Source organism: Pteropus medius, unplaced genomic scaffold (assembly GCF_902729225.1).
Source record: "Pteropus medius unplaced genomic scaffold, Ma_sr-lr_union100, whole genome shotgun sequence".
Classification (NCBI taxonomy): Eukaryota; Metazoa; Chordata; class Mammalia; order Chiroptera; family Pteropodidae; genus Pteropus; species Pteropus medius.
In genome coordinates, this window is record NW_024342470.1 from 554,286 (window position 1) to 566,547 (window position 12,262).

General features: G+C 37.1%; 1 protein-coding gene and 2 pseudogenes across 1 annotated transcript in view; all 3 read left to right on the plus strand.

The window, feature by feature from the left end:
* Positions 1 to 12,262, plus strand: part of SYT9 (synaptotagmin 9) — a 161,871-nt gene that overhangs the window by 85,221 nt on the left and 64,388 nt on the right. The window lies entirely within an intron of this gene.
* On the plus strand, positions 1,838 to 1,958 carry LOC120603303 (uncharacterized; annotated as a pseudogene).
* Positions 2,452 to 2,570, plus strand: LOC120603275 (uncharacterized; annotated as a pseudogene).

Consider the following 12,262-nt stretch of genomic DNA (forward strand, 5'->3'; position numbering starts at 1 on the left):
TGGGATTGAACCCCAGATCTGTCTGACACTTTAATTTGAAAAATTAGAAGGGTGTGGCAAAGACAAAAATGATCTCCAGTTTTTCACTGGCGTGTTGGAAATTCTCTGCTGTTCCTTCACTGGCCTTTCTGTAGTTCATATGGATATCTAAGATCTTTTGTGACCCAGCTGAAAACTTGAACCTGTGTGAGCAGAATTGGTCGTCTTCAGTGGTAACATTTATTTCTGTTAAATGTAAGGCATCACTAGGTCTAAAATAGAATTTGGGGTCAGATTCCTTCATGGCTGGGGAACTCTGCAGCTGTGACAGATGGATGAGAATGCAAATGCTAGAGGGAGAAAGGGAAGAAAAAGAATCTGTCCTAAACTGAACCTTCTATCCAGAGAGTGAAGACTTGCTTCCCCAAACAGGTTTTCTGGATCGCTAGGGGTCTCTTGCTTTGTGCCTTCCTGTGTCTAAATGAGCATGTTCCTCAGGCACCCGGGTTCTCTCCTCCCAGACCCGCCCTACGCTTATCTCACCCTCACTCCCTTGGGCAGTGAAACCCTGTAATAAGAGGAAGGCTTACAAGATGGAAAGCTATGATGATAGAGTGTAAGCAGTTTTGTTTTCATGACTGTGAAGAGGGGGAAGAATGAAGAAATAACTTAGAAACCCTTGAGATGGGAGCAGGAGAACGGGAACAGAAGACTCTTCAGGAAAACAGACACCCCAGTCTAAAAAAGTACATCTTTTATTCTCCCAATTTATGGAGGAAAGCACATTTCATATTATTTTTCAGTCAAAAAATGGGGGAAAGAAACACATTTGTCATTTTTTGTTTTTACAAGGCTAAAAATATTTTTAAGACTTTATGGTATATCGTGTTCTGGTAAGGTTGCATTACGTTTAACAATAAATTGTATTTTATTTGCGCTTCCGAGTAAACTGCATTGGAACTCTGCAGGGTCAGGGGATGCTTCGATTTACCTTTGCTCACCCTAAAATCTAGCACCTTGTGCTGTGCCTGACATCTCGTGCGTGACAACATTTTTTTTTTTTTTTTTAATTAAATGAATGACTAAACTTTCTTTTCAGAGTATTCTCAACAACAGTTTTCATTGGCTTCTGGTTGCTTTCTCTTTACTGACATTTTCGGGGGATTTCTTACCTGTTTTAATTTTTGCTTTTTCTAGTTGTTATAGTTATATTTTAGTTAGTGTGGACCTCCCACATTTTTTCTGTTATCATAATTTTATTGTTTTCTAATCTCATAGGCAAAATATGGCATGATGATTTTGACACGATTTGTGTTTCTTATGATATTGATGAAGATAAACATCTTTTTTGCATGTTTATTGATCATTCGTTTTTCTTTTGTGACCTGTCTTTTACTAGTTTTTGTATTAGGATTTACTTTTTGTTTTCTTAGTAATTTTTAAGATCACTTCGATGTTAAAAGTGTCAGCCTATGTTTGCTTTTTGACATTGGTAAATGTTTATGTATTTACATCCATAATGTTCTACCATTGAAGATTGTGCCCTTGGAGTTATGCTGAGATTACAAAAATCACCTGTATTAACAACAAAGGAGCATCCAGAACATTCACTGAGTACTTAAACATTTGCCAGGTCTTATTCTAGGAATTTGTGTAATCTTCATTATTTATCACGAAAACCCTATGAGGCATAGGATATTATTATAACTCATTTTACAAGTGAAAAAACAGACACAAAAAGGCAAAGTGTCTTGCTCACGGTCACATAGCGAGTACCAGAGCCTGGAATCAAACCCAGATAGTGTGATTCCAGAGGCCACAATCTAAACTGCAATCTCTGCTTTAAAACTTGAATACAGTCTACTGCCATGCTAACCCTGAGCAAGCCTGATCCCGTCTGATCTTGTGAAGCTAAGCAGGGTCGGGCGTGGTTAGTACTGGGATGGGAGACCACTTAGGAAGACCAGGTGCTGTAGGCGTAAAAAATAAAAAAATAAGGAATTGTAAACTGACAAGGTCCTTGCAGTCTGTGAGCTCAACTAAGAGTTGCCTCACCTAAAAAAAGTAAAATAAAATAAAAATAAAAAATGATAAAATTTAACAAATAAAGAAATAAATAAATAAAGCAAGTACATTTGGAATGAATTTGGTGTACATTATATGCTAGCGATCCTAACTAATTTCCCCAAATAATGTTATATCAACCCATGTGAGTAAACCAGCATGTATAAACTACCAATATTGTCATATAACAAACATTTATATTTTTAACTTTTATGCAGTTTGCACATTTGAGCCTTGTACATAATCACTAAACTACCTTTTATAATCCAGTTTAATATTTGATGTATCAGCTGATAAAGATCTTGAAAACTATTTCACGTGACATTGATAAAATGGGTCAGTTTCAGCAGAATTTTCATCTTCATTTGCTATGTAGTATTTATATAATTGTTTAAAAAATGTATTTTGGTCTATGGCCATGCCACCCTGAACATGCTCGATCCTGTCTGATCTTGGAAGCTAAGCAGGATTGGGCCTGGTTAGTACTTGGATGGGAGACCACCTAGGAAGACCAGGTGCCGTAGGCATAAATAAATAAATTAAATTAAATTAATTTATAAATAATTAATTAATAATTAATTGATTGATTTAAAATTAATTAATTAATTTAAAAAATGTATTTCATTTTGCCCTTATTTCAAAGCCGGACACAATAGAACACATATTGTATTGATCCATTGATATAGAATGTCCAGAAAAGGCAAACTTATAGAGAGTCAAAGTAGACTAGTGGTTGTCTAGGAGTAGGGGTGGAAATGGGTAGTGTCTGTAAATGGGCTTGGGGTTTCTTTTCAGACTGATGGAAATGTTCTAAAATTAGATTGTGATGATGGTTGTAAAATTCTGTAAATGTACTAAAATTCATTGAATTTTACACTTAAAATGGGTGAATTTTATGGAATGTAAATTATGTCTCAGCAAAGCAGTTACAGAAATACTGCCTACACCCTATCAAACACACACACACTACACACACACACACACACACACACACACACACACACACACATGATGGGAACTTCTGGAATCTATTGTGAATGAAAGAAAATGTTGGGAACATATTGTTAAAACTTGCGTGATTAGGTTTTAATAGAATTTTTAATTCTTAGAGAATAGAAACCCCTTTAAAATATCTAAGTGTGTTTTTCAGTTTTTGTGCATTTGTATTCTGTATGTTTTTATAAGATAATGATGTATCAAAGTAGGGGACTGCCTGTGTGCTTTGGTCTATTTTTGTACTTTATTTCTATTCTTTCTCATTTTTCTGGTAGCAATAGGCTGATATTATAATTACAGCCTTTTAATAATACACTTTATTATCTTATAAGATAAATCTCATTTTATTTTAATAAATGATGAAAAGATTGGTTGTTTCATTCATTTAATCTTGCAAGTAAAACCTTTATATCATTTAGAAAAGGTTTTAAAAATGAATTGTGACATTGCTCTGGGATTTACTTATATTTATATACAGCTTTGGTATAGATGAACATCTTTACAATAGTAGATAGTCCCATCTGGGAAAATGTAATATCTCCATTTACACCAGTCTTTTAAAGAGGTCATTTAATAACATTTTGTAAAATTTCTTTATACAGATTTATTTCCTTGAAAATTTTTTCTTGTGTACTTTATATTTTTGTCGCCACTGAGAATGGGATATTTTTTATTTTTAAATGTTTTATTCACTGGTATATGTAGAAAATACTGTTTTTAAATTGAGATAACTTACGTTTGACAAAATGTATAGTAGATCCTAAGTGCTCAGTTTGATGAGTTTTGATATTTGTGTTCACCCATGTCACCATCACTTAAAACAAGGCATAGAGCATTTCCTTCATCCAGGAAAGTTCTGTCATGCCCTGTTTCAGTCAGTCCCTCCACCCCTACCCCAACATCAGCCAATTTTTGACTCAATAATTTCTTGTTTTTGTACTTTATACTTTTGCATGTGGGGAAATTCTTTTGCTCAGTGTAATTTTTTGCAATTCATTCGTGATATGAAGTATATCAGAAGTTCCTTTTTTAATGAGTAATATTATACTGTATGAATACACCAGAATTTGTTTATCCATTCTCCTGCTTTAGGACATATGGGTTGTTTCTAGTTTGGGTTTTTTTTTTCCTTTATTTTTATTTTTGGCTAATATGAATACAGCTGTTATGAACATTCTTATACAAGGCTGTGTGTAAACATGTTTTTATTTCTCTTGGGGAAGTATCTATAAGTAAAATTACTTGATCACAGGGTACATATATGTTTAAAGGGCATGCAAATATTTTTTCAAAGTGATTGTACTATTTTACATTCCTACGAACAGTGCATGCGAGTTCTGGTTGCCTCATATCCCTGCCAATATTTGGGGTTGCTGTCTTTTTATTTTAGCCATTCTAGCGATGGCATTTTATTGTGGTTTTTCTCTTTGACTACTGATGTCAAGCACCTTTTCTTGCTTTTCATATACTTTCTCTTATAAAATTTGTGTTTTAGCTTTTTACCTATTTTTATTGGGTTATCTTTTGATATGTGATTTGTAGTAGTTCTTGATTTTTTTACATACTTATAATTAGTTACCTGTTTATTAATTTTAGTAGTTATTGACTTGGTTTTTTTTTTTGATTTCCATATAAACAATCATATGTTCTGTGAAGAATCTTTTTTTTGCCCCTATTTTTGTAATAATTTTAAGTTTTATGTATTTTTCTTATTTTATGGCATTGGCTAGAACTTCCCAAACTCGAATAATAGAAGCAATAGCAGGGATTCTTGTCCTTATCTTGAATTAATGATAATGCTCTTAGTGTTACCTTATTGTTTTATTAGGAATGGATGTTGAATTTTATCTAGTATCTTTTCTGTTGAGATGTTGCATAATTTTTCTTTTTTAATCCACTAATGTGATATACGAATATTGAAACTTCTATGCGTCTTGGAATAAACCTTACTTTGTCAAGGTGTATTATTGATACCGATATATTTTATTTATTAATATAAAGAATTTTCAACTATATTCATATAAGAATTGACCTATAGTTTTGTTTGCTTGCTTATTTGTTATTTTTGTGGAAGTGCTTGCTTCTTTTGTGCATCTTTGTCAGGTATTGGTTTCAGGGTCGTACTAAACTCAATGTAAGAGTTATTATTTTTTTTCCCTGTATATATTTTTAAACAAATCAATTACCTATGTCACTTTTTCATTCCCATTCCCCCGTTAGTTTTACCATTGAGTGATTTCCTTCATCTCACCCCTCCTCTTCCCATATTGTTACTGGCCAGTGCTGAGCTCCAGAGGCTCCCAAGCCCCCTGCTCACCTGCTCTGGGTCTCACAGGTATAAGTGTTGTCGGCACCCTTGGCTGCCCTGAGTTGTTGAGGTTTGCATTTTATTTTGGAATGAGTTCTCATGTGCTAAGGCGTTCAATGAGGACATCTAGGGCAGCCTGACTCTGAGCCACGAAATAGGTTAAACTGTATGAAATTGCTGATAATCCCTCATTTTTGACTTAAGAAAGTGACATTTTCTCATAACTCAACCTTGTACTTGGACCCTCTCCTTTCAGATGTCTGAAAGCACCTGGAAGTTGGGGAAGCCTTCATTCCTTCTCCATTAGAAAGCCTGGAGGGAGATACTTGCAATGGTTGTGATTGGGGGAACTGCTTGCTGATGAACATTATCGACGTTCTTTTCAGATTTCTCCAGATTTTCCTAGAGGGTTTTGCTCTGATATCTTAGAGTTCCCTGAGAGAATATTCAGTTAGGCCTCTATTGTAAATCTTTTTAAACACAAGGAGTGTCCTACCATCCACTACAGGATTTGACTAGACGAGTAGCAGAAACGTGTCTTCAGTGGAAACGATGGCTAATTCAACAACCAATTAAAATACTTCTTAATGATTAAAGAGACCTTATAGAATCCAAGACAATCTTAAGAACTTAGCTAAAACAGTGGGATCTTGAATAGCATAGATTGTAGGTTTATTTATCTTTCTTGATCATCCTTTTTAAAATGGCATTTCCTTCCACCACCTCCAATTTCCCTGTAATTTGTCGGCAACACTTTTTACCACTTAACGTATGATATAGTTTTCTTATTTAATTTGTTTATTATCTGAGTTCTAGAATATCGACTATAGTGGCACTCCATTGCAGGAAGGATTCTTATCCTCTTTTCCTCTTTGTATTCCCAGCACCTAGTATGGTGCCTGGTACATGGTAGGCATTCCACAAATACTTGTTGAATAAATGAATGAATAGATTTAAAGTGAAGACTCAAACATGCTCAGTTTTTCCCCTGCCCCCTACCTTGCCTTTGTCCTGGGTGAATGGAAAATATGCCTTTGCAGAGAGAAGAGAGAATTCCTATATGACGAAGACTTGGAAAGTACCTTCAGACACATTCTTGACACTGGTGAACTTCATGATCACGGGCAAGTTGTTCATCCTCTCTGATGGTACCTGATAGCCATCTGTAGCTCCCAAGGCATACCATTTAAAGAGGATATCTTATTTTTTTTCTTTCCTATGTAATTCTTTTGATAGCCTAGGAAATTCTTGTAGCACCTGGGTGTCTCCTTTATCCAAGTTGCAGATCCGGATGTGGGAGTGTCTTCAAATGAGAAGGAGCTGGTAGACAGGAGCCCTTGTTCTCCCAGATCAATCTGTCTTTCCCTTCCCTACTGTTCATTCACTGATGTACTACATTTAGTAATTGTGGACCTACTGTGTATCAGGGACTGCTCTAAGTGATGTGGGTGCGACACAGATATGATTTACCACATATATTTCAGACACAGTGCTAAATGCCTTACATATATTTGTTCATTTTTGAAAGAGAGAGAGAGAGAGAGAGAGAGAGAGAGAGAGAGAGAGAAAGAATGAGAATGGAAAAGAGAGAGGTCAACTGTTATTATTGTCGTTATTGGAAGTGTGTCTGAGATGCCTCCTGAGTACACCTACACTACCCTTTATTGTAATATAATCTCATATTTCCCTAAAGATTGTTAGGAAATTTTAGTGGACACAGAGAGAGCTGGTCTGATATTTATGCATGAAGGAAAGGTAGATCTTCTTTTGCCAAAGCCCCATTTGCCCTAGTTCTTAAGTAGAATTCAGTCAAGGTAGCTTCTCTCTCTTTTTTTCTTTTCCCCACTAGCTGCAAAGGCAAAAAAGCAAGTTCACTGATAAAAGGTGTGAGAAGATTAGCCCTGAAGGTGGAAACTTTGTGTGGTAAAGGGAAGGATCTGGAGACTTGTACTTCCCAGCTTGGCTCCTCCAAGTTTTCTCAAGCCCCCAGCACACAAGAAAAGAGAATTTGGCCACCTTCCCCTTAACCACGTCCTAAGATCCTCTTGGGCTTTGCAAGCACTTCTCACTCGGGAATGCTGTAGGCTCTGCAGTCTGGCAGCCTGATTGTATAGCTCCAGCACAATCTATGTGACTTTGGACAGATTGCTAAACTCTCTGACCCAGAGTTCGCCTCCGTAAAATGGCTATGGCCATGGATAAAAATGCCAAAAGGAAGAAGATACAGCTTTTGCCTTCAGCATCTCAGTCTAACACAAATTATCTCTAATTTCATGTAGTAATAGAAATATGGACAAAGTGCTGCCAAAGCAAAGAACACAGGCTTGGAGTGACCTGAAGTTTGCACAAGGGGGATAGTTTGCTATCTGGGTCTTCAAAGACACAAAAGAATATTTTGCCAGAGGAGAAGTGAGGAAAAAACAGCACACAAAGGAATGAAAGTGTAAGGCATGTGTAAGGAGTTAAGAACAATTCTGACCGATTGGAGAATTAGACGTGTTAGGAGAAATAACAGGACATATTAAGAGAATGAAAGTTGGAAAAGTTATCTTTTATAGGCTATGCTAAGAGGTTCACATTTTAATGTAAGAGCATCTGGGATCTATTGAAGTATTTAAGCAAGGAGTAAAATGAACAGATCTGTGTTTACGCAGAAGATGGATTGGAAAAGGTAGAATTGCTCTTGAATAATCTTTCAGAGACGGATGCAAAGTGAATAGAGAGGAAGAGTAGTAATCAAGACACATTTTGGATGAAATGACATGGTAATCCAGGTACTACTGAGCTCTAAGAGTTAAATAATAGTAGGGATGGAGGAAGAGTTGATGGGGTGGGGCAGAGGAGAGAGGTAATATGCCTAGTGCTTATCTCTAAAAAAAAAGGTTAAAAACACTCTATGTCCTGTGATTATCTTTGGAGCAGATTTCCATCCATAGTCAAATAAAAATAATGTGTTTTTCTTTGTTTGTTCACACCGCTGAGTATGTTGGTTTAATTCACTTACTGCCACCATTCTCTTTAGAATACATCTATGCCAGAGAATTTCATCCTCCTAGCTCCCATAAACTATGTGAATTCTTAGTTTTGATGGAAATTTTCAGGACAACAATGATGCTTAGAATACAGGGTAAATTCATAATTATTTCCAACTCAATGTTTTTTTCCTCAAATGTCAGTGAAACACATTGTAGCAGTCAGAGCCAGCCCACAATGCCCAAGCTTCTGAGGATACTCTGATATTCCCAAATGATATTTGTTCTTTAAATAAGAACAAATTTTCATTTCTAATTACATTTTTTTCTATTGAGAATTGATGGATCTATAAAAAGTCTTTTCAGAATAGATTATTTACATTCAGATTAAATATTAAAGCCTTTTCTATAGCCTTTTAACTTTTTAAATATGCTGTCTTTGTTTTCACCAAGGACACTCTGGCTAGACATGCTCCCTGGGAAAAGAGGAGCATTAAAAAAAATCATGTGTGAATCTTGGTTTATCTATTAGGGAACTGTATTGAGAAATAATAAGGTTCAGGGAGACATCAGTACTTAAAATTTATCTGCAAAGTGTACCAGGATTTGGAATTTACCTCCTGTTTCCCATGTCCCCTTTCATAGTACACATGGTCCTAAGATGCTGAATTAAGCATTATGTCAATAGCCTTCACTGTTTCTGACATCCCAATCTCCAGATCTTCTTTTGAAATACAGTTGTACATACCACCAAATCCTATCTCCTTAATCACACTTCTGATAACATGATTGCCTTGCTCCAAAATTTTATTGTCTCTTCCAGACTACCAGTTAATGTCTGAGATCAGGGAATTGCAGGCTATCAAGGCTAGGAAAGGCTTTACATTTGTTCTACCACCTATTTGACACTCGATTCTTCTCTAAAGCAGAGAAACATGTCATTTAAGTAGTTGGGGAACTTACAGTTTGGGATTGTGATAGAGAAGACTATTCTAGGTCTTCCCATGGCTTCCATTTGTTGGTCCTAGTTCTCATCCATGAGACCATTAAGAACAAATTTAATCTTTCTTCTATGTGACACTACTTCAGACATGTACTGACAAGAATCTTGTCTTTCTTGAATCTTTTCAGTAAAGCTTAATAGCTCTTCATTGTTCTTCATGCAATCCTGATTCTTTCTCATGGTGGATGGCCATTTTGCCATCTTCCAGCTGATTTCTCGTCTCTAAAATGGAGATGCCCAGAGCAGAATTAATGTTTTGAGTGTGTTGTGGCTGGTGTATACTTTCCCTCTCTAGACTTCACCTCTATTGATGCAGTTTAAGGCAAAATTCGTTTCTGGTGGCTATATCATATTTTAATTCAAAGTAAGATTGATTCTGGACTCCAATATACTTATTATGCCTAATGTATCATACCCAAATTCTATGTCTTCTTCTAAATTACTGATAATTTTACAGGACTGGGTAATGCCCAAGTTGTTGAATCATTAATCAGCACTTTTTAGTTATGGTTGTCCAACTAGATATGAATTCACCTTGCTTTACTGTTATTCAGCCTAAATTTATCCAGCTTATCTACAAGGAGGCCAGGAGAAAGCTTACCAGATGCTGTGCTGAGGTCCACATTTACTATGCCTACAAAAGTGCCCTAACGTGTGTGTCGGATAGCCCAAAACAAAAACAGTATGTGGCGGTAGTCTAGTAGCACCTGTTTTTATTGAACCCATGAAGACTCAATGATTTTTTAGGACTTCCAAAACCATACTTTTTAAATAATCAGTCTTGATAACGTCTGAGGTGAGCACTAAGCGTACTTACCCAGGAAAAGGGCTCAGCTCCTTACTTTGGGTCTGTGGTTTCCCTCTCTGCCAGTTAAGGCAACCGCTGCCAGGGGTGAAGCTCTGCCCATCATCCTAGATGGTCAGTTCTTGTGGGGCACAGGTCAGTTGCCAAGCTTTCCCTTTACTCTCTAGTGCTGAGAAAAGCTGAGTAGCTAGTAAACCTCAGTGAAATTTACCATTCTTATCATTAAATTCTTCCTTGTGTTATTATTATCAATACTCTCTGCCATTGTAGCTCTAGGATACAGCCAGCTTTCTGTGTGGTAGAGATGTGATGGGAGCTCTCCAGCCACAGGGTCCTACTCTAGAAGCCTTTGAGGGCAAGTTCCAATCCTGTGGGGAGGTAGAGAGCTGCAATGTACTCTCCACGGATGGAACCAACCCTTTTCTGAAGCTCCCTCTGAGGTCTTACCAGTGCAACGGACCAGACTGGAAATCCCAGACTCAGAGTCATGTCGCATTATAGGCATGAGGATATGTAAGCAAGCAGCAGAGGTTTCTTTCGATCTTGAGCAACTGCGAGCCATATAGAATCCTAGGCAATGAGTGTACCATAACAGGTATCTTGTCTCATGGACTCATTTCTTTTGCCTTAACTGTTGTGTAATTGTTCATGTGAGAAAGGTGATAGTATCTTGGATTAGGGTAGCACTATAGAGAAGGAGAAATTTGGACAGACTCTAGATATTTCTGGACAGAGAATTAGCGTGACTTGCAAATGTGGGAGGGTGAGAGACGAGGAGGAACACACATATGATGACTACCAGATTTTGAGTTTCAGCCTCTGAGAGGTTGTTTTTACCAAATGGAGATGAAGAAGACTTGCGTAGGAAGGATGGGGACAGGGGAGGGAAATCAGCTCCATTTTTGAAATATTAAAATTTTGATGCCTGTTAGACAATTAACTAGACATACGAAAAAAACATTTGGATGTATGAGTCTATAATGCAAGGAAGAGGCTAGGATGGAGATATAAATGTTGGAGTCATCCGTATATGTAAGTGGCATTTTAAACCAAGGATCTGGATAAGATCAGATAAGATAGTGATGTCAGTGTTTTCGGTCCATCATAAAATGCTTTACACATATGTGATGTTATTCTCCTGTCCATCCCCAGCTGAACATATCATTAGTCAAAGTTAATACTTTGTAATGTAGGTCCAGTCCTGTAGAATTAGACCTAGAATCATTTGAAGGAGCAATTCAGAAAAAAAAAAAAAAAAGAATGGGCTGATCACAGCCCTCTCCCAACACCCTGTGAGGGCTGCTGGGTTCACTTGCGCCCCAGCACTAGCTCAGAAAGTGTCCTCCAGGCACACTTCCAATGCAATTAATCATGTTAATATCTATAAATAAAGTGCAATCAACAGTTACTTTAACAGTGCATGCTAATTATTCGTAGGATCTGTTACTGAAAAAGAGTGTTTTTGCCAATTTTGTCATGTCTGGGGCGAGTATCAGGAATACAGTTGGAGTTTCCGGGAAAACAGAATGATCAAATCACTAACAGCTTCCATATTACAGGCAGGCCAGGCCTGGGCCAGCACTGTGATTACTATAGGTGATGATTAATGACCCTTGAGAGAAAGGTTGCAACTAGAATTTCCTTTCCGCATGCTAAATAATGATTTCTTGCTGCTATGTCTCACAATGGTTTTTGTTTTTGAATGATATTCTGTAATAACAAGATGTCTGAGTAAGTCGGTAGTGCTGGGGAAGATCGGGGGTGGTAGTGACCAGCTGTCCCGTAGCTTGATGGCTCACTGGAAATTTGACCCAGAGGCCCCAGGAACCTAGGCTTCTGGGGCTGCAGCAGATATCCAAGGATCCTTGCAGCTCCTCTTCATTTGGGCATCAATTCATTAATTCAAGAAATATTGATAAAGCTACTCCTAAGTGTCAGCTACTGAGAGAGATGGGTAAGTGGAACTTTTCCTTGGAGAGCTCACAGACCGGTGAGACTGAGAAACAAGTAATCGATTGCATTAGTAATAATAGTTACCTCATATTCAGTAGTGACTGCATACTGTTTTCTCATTTCATCTTTTTAATAACCCTATGCTTTAGATGCTAATTCCAGTTTCCAGGAGGAAATAGAGA